This window comes from Carlito syrichta, unplaced genomic scaffold (genome assembly GCF_000164805.1).
Source record: "Carlito syrichta isolate Samal-C Ts95f unplaced genomic scaffold, Tarsius_syrichta-2.0.1 Scaffold305222, whole genome shotgun sequence".
NCBI classification, from domain to species: domain Eukaryota; kingdom Metazoa; phylum Chordata; class Mammalia; order Primates; family Tarsiidae; genus Carlito; species Carlito syrichta.
The window spans coordinates 149,081-154,130 of NW_007249318.1; positions in this window are offsets into that span (position 1 = coordinate 149,081).

Sequence of the window (5,050 nt, forward strand, 5' to 3'; positions counted from 1 at the left end):
GGAGCGGCCACTGCACTCCAGTCTGGGTGACAGAGTGAGACTCTGACTCAAAAAATAAAAAAATAATAATAATCCACTATGGCCAGGTGTAGTGACTCACGCCTGTTATCTCAGCATTTTGGGAGGCAGAAGCAAAAGGATTGCCTGAGCCCGGCAGGTTGAAGGTGCAGAGGCTGTGCGCCTGCCTATGATAAACATTTCATTCTAAAAAAACCCAAAAAAACTCTTCTTATTATTGGTAGTTCTGAACGTTAGATATATATTTTTCCCCCAGTGGAATCAAAAGGTACCTAAGTATATATGAGTGGAAAAATTGGGGACAGAAATCAGGCAGTTTTTCCATTTTCATTTGTGTGTGAATGTTTAGTGTAAATACTGGGATAAAAATAAAGCATTAATGCAAGTCAAAATGTTTCAGTGAACAAGTTACAGTGGTTCAACTTTATAACAATTATAAATAAACCTGTTAACATTTTCTGGACAATACCAGCATTTAGATTTTTTAAAACAAGTAAATTTCTTATTGGTAGCAAAAGTTATATATATTTTAGAGAATTATTCATGGCATGCAAAATGTTTGATGCACAATGATAAGTAAAAGTATCAAGATATACAGTTTTCTGCACATAGCAAAAAGTTTGCAGACTCACAAAACTTTTAGCAATAGCTACCCTGGATTGAGCTTTCATTTATCACTTCATATACTTTGGATTTCTTTTTTTTTTGAGTTGGAGTCTCACTCTGTCTCTCAGACTGGAGTGCAGTGGCCGCTCCCAGCCACTGCAGCCTTGACCTGCTGGGCTCCAGCGATCCTTCCGCTTCAGTCTTCCAAGTAGCTGGAATTACAGGCGCGTGCTACCACGCCCGGCTAATTTTTTTGATTTATTGTAGAGATGAGGTCTCACCAAGTTGCCCACGTGGGTCTCGAACCCGCAGGCTCAGGCAATCCACTCACCTCAGCCTCCCAAGGTGCGGGATTACAGGCTGAACCACCGAGCCCCCCTTACTTTGGATTTCTTTCAATTTATATATGGAACATTGCTAATGTAATTGAGGTTATATTAGAAGTATTTTCTTTTAATTGCTATCATTTTAATGGTTACATAATTTTGCATTGTAAGAGAGTATCATAATTTATGAAGTCACTACTTTCTATTAGGTTTTTAATACATTTTGCTATTTAGAGCAATGCTGTGAAAAAAATCTTTAATGCGTGAAGCTTTTTTCCACATTCTGAATTATTTGCTTAAGAGCTTTTTTCAGTGGTGGGATTATTACAGTGGAACATTTTTATGGTTCATGAATAATTTTAGCCACAATGCTTACTCTAAAGTCTGTGCCTATTTTCTTTGCCATCTGAAAAACGCATCTGAGTGACCAGGTCTAGCACATTGCCTCGATAGCCAGCCCATTTTTTTGGCTAATCTAATAGGTTTAAAAAAATACATCTTCTTGCATTAATTTGCATTTCATTGGTCACTAGTAAGTTAGAACTTATACATACTTGTTCATTCCTTTTTTTTTGAGTTGGAGTCTAACTCTGTCGCCCAGGCTGGAGTGCAGTGGTATGCTCACCGCCACCCCAGAGTCAACCTGCTGTGCTCAGGGGATCCTTCCATCTCAGCCTTCCAAGTAGCCAGAACTACAGGCGTGCACTACCACACTCGGCTAATTTTTTGATTTATTGTAGAGATGAGATCTCACCAAGTTGCCCAGGCTGGTCTTGAACCCGGGGCTCAGGCAATCCACTCGCCTCGGCCTCCCAAAGTGCTGGGATTACAGGTTGAGTCACCAAGTATGGCCATTAATTCCTTTAATATCATCTTTTGTGAACTACTTGTTCCCTGCCTTGTGCACCTTCATTTATGAGAACCTACATGATTTTCATATTGACATGTTTAGAATCTTTATGGAACTAAGGCCAGAATCTGGTGGGCTTATTTTTGTTTGTTTTGTTTTGTTTTAGTAGAGGCCTCATTCTGTCACCCAGGCTGGAGTGCACCGACACGATTACAGTCACTGCAACTTTAAACTCTTGGGCTCTAGCAATTCTTCCACCTCAGCCTCCTGAGTAGATGGGGTTACAGGTATGCACCACTGTGACTGGCTAATTTTTTCTTTTTTCAAAAAATTTTGGGTAGAGATGAGGTCTTGCGATGTTGCCCAGGCTGGGAAATCAAGTGTTTAAATCTGTGTAAAGTATGTGTAGAGAAGAATTAACAGTATTCAGGCCAAAGTCACCATTTATGACAATTCCATTTGATTTAATCACCAATTCTTCCCCTTCTCCTCCTCCTTCTCTTTCTCCATCTCCTCCTCTTCCTCCTCCTTTTTTTTAATAAGAAACAAAAAAACTTAACCAAGTGTAGTGGCTCATGCCTATAATCTAGTGTTTTGGGAGGCTAAGGCAGAAGGATTACTTGAGCCCAGGAGTTTTAGACCAGCCTGGTAACATAGTGAGACCCTCATCTCTACAAATAAAAACAAGTAAAAATTAGCCAGGAGTGGTGGCACGCATCTATAGTCCTAGCTACTGGGGAACTGAGGCGGGAGGATCACTTTAGCCCAGGAGTTTGAGTCTGCAGTGAGTTATGAAAACACCACTGCAATCCAGCCTGGCAGCAAAGCAAGACCCTGTCTCTTAAAAACAAAACAAAAAAACAAACAAACCAAAAAAATTGAAGTAATTTTTTTTTTTTACAAGTTAACTATTTTTAAAAATTTTTATTTGAAAGATGTAGGGTACAATTCAGGGTTAGGTATGCAAATGATCGTTGTCCAGGTAAAGTTTGGACCTCACTTTGGTTCCCAGGTCACCTGGTTTGAGATCAGGTACCCTTATTGATGAAGTGTGCTCCCCTCACCCCCTCCCCCGGCAGTTTCTCACTACTGCCAATCCCTTTCTTATAGTATTATGATAATTGTTCAGGGTCCACTTATGAGTGAGAACATGTGGTACTCAGCTTTGTTTCTGTGATAGATCACTGAGTATTTCAGACTCTAAATCCATTCAGGTTGGTGGGAAGTTCATAATTTTGTCCTTCTTTATGACTGCATAAGATTCCATTTGTATATGTACCACGTTTTAAAAATCCAGTTTACTTTTGATGGGCAGTGTGGTTGGTTCCATGTTTTTGCTATTGTGACTAGTGCTGCAAAAAACATGCGTGTGCTGGTATCTTTTTGGTAGAATGATTTGAGTTCCTGCTGAGAGGGAAGAGGGACTGCTGAGTTGTATGGGAGGTTGATTTTTAGATCTTTTAGGAATCACCACACTGTTTTCCCCAGAGGTTGTAATAGTTTACACTCCCACCGACAGTGTAGAAGTGTTCCCTTTTCCCCATATCCTTTCCAGCATCTGTTGTTTCTTGGGTTATTGATGATTGCCATTCTGATTGGAGTTAGGTGATATCCTCAGTGTAGTTTTTTAAATTTTTAAATTTTAGATGGAGTTTCTTTCCATCACCCAGGCTGGAGTGCAGTGGCACACTCATGGCCACCCCAATGTCGACCTGTTGGGCTCAGGCGATCCTTCCACCTCAGTCTTCCATGTAGCTGGAACTACAGGTGTGTGTTACCACTCCTGGCTAATTTTTTTTTTTTAATTTATTATAGAGATAAGGTCTCACCAAGTTGCTCAGGCTGGTCTCGAACCTGTGGGCTCAGGCATTCCCCTCACCTCCGCCTCCCAAAGTGCTGGGATTACAGGCTTGAGCCACCGTGCCTGGCCTCAGTGTAATTTTAATTTGCATTTCTTTGATGATTAGTGAGGCTGAGCATTTTTTCATGTAACTGTTGGCTGCTCGTGTGTCTTCTTTTGAGAAGTGTCTATTCATATCTTTTGCCCACTTTTTTTGTGTTGCTTTGTTTTGTTTTGAGTTGGAGTTTCACTCTGTTGCCCAGGCAGGAGTGCAGTGGCATGCTCATGGTCACCACAGCCTCAACCTGCTGGGCTCAGGTGATCCTTCCACCTCAGCCTTACAAGTAGCTGGAACTACAGGTGTGCACTATCCCTCCCGGCTTATTTTGATTTATTGTAGAGATGAGGTCTCACCAAGTTTCCCAGACTGGTCTCAAAACCCCCGTGCTCAGGCAGTCTTCTTGCCTCAGCCTCCCTAAGTGCTGGGCTTATAGGCTGAGCCACCACGCCCAGCCTTGCCCACTTTTTAATAGGGCTGCTTTTTTCTTTCTTTTTCTTTTTTTGGAGTTTCACTGTCGCTCAGACTGGAGTGTAGTGGCTACTCGCAGCCACCGCAGCCTCGACCTGCTGGGCTCCAACAATCCTTCCGCCTCAGCCTTCCAAGTAGCTGGAACTACAGTGTTTTTTTTTCTTTTTGGCATGTTTGAGTTCCTTGCAGATCCTAGATGTTAGGTCTTTGTCAGATATACAATTGGCAAATATTTTTTCCTAGTCTGTGGGCTGTCTCCCCAACTCTTGATGATTTGATGAGGTCCCGCTTGCCTAAACTTGAAGTAATTCTTAACTTCTCCTTTTTTTTTAAATTGCCCTCCCCACAAGCCAATCTGTCACCTTTTGATTATCCCCCTAATTATCTGTGAATTCCTATTCTAACTCTATTACCATCACCCTAACTCAGGTTTTATAGTAAACAATGGTTTTGTCTGTCATTCATCTGCCTTTTTATGGGAACTGCCTCTCCTCTGATTCTATTCATGTGGTTCCTGCTGGAGATTACATGTCCATATTTGACCTTCCCCACCAGTGCATGGTTTATTGGTTTGGGGATAGTCAACTAGTCCAAATTGGGACAATGTATTTCTTCTTACCTTTTTATATTAGGACTGAGAGAATGAAGTTAATCTCTCTTCAATGACTGTCGATATTTAATGTAAAGCACAGAAGCTGTTCTTGACCCTATTTTCTGCCAAGAGGACTGAGGAGTAAAGAAAGCCAAATTAGAGCAAGAAAAGAGAATTAATCCAATATTAAAAGACAGCAATGAGATGAAGAGGGAAGATCTATAGCACTTCATCTTCTTTCAAGTACAATTTGCTGAATTTCAGTTCTAGTTGTATAATCTGAGTTACT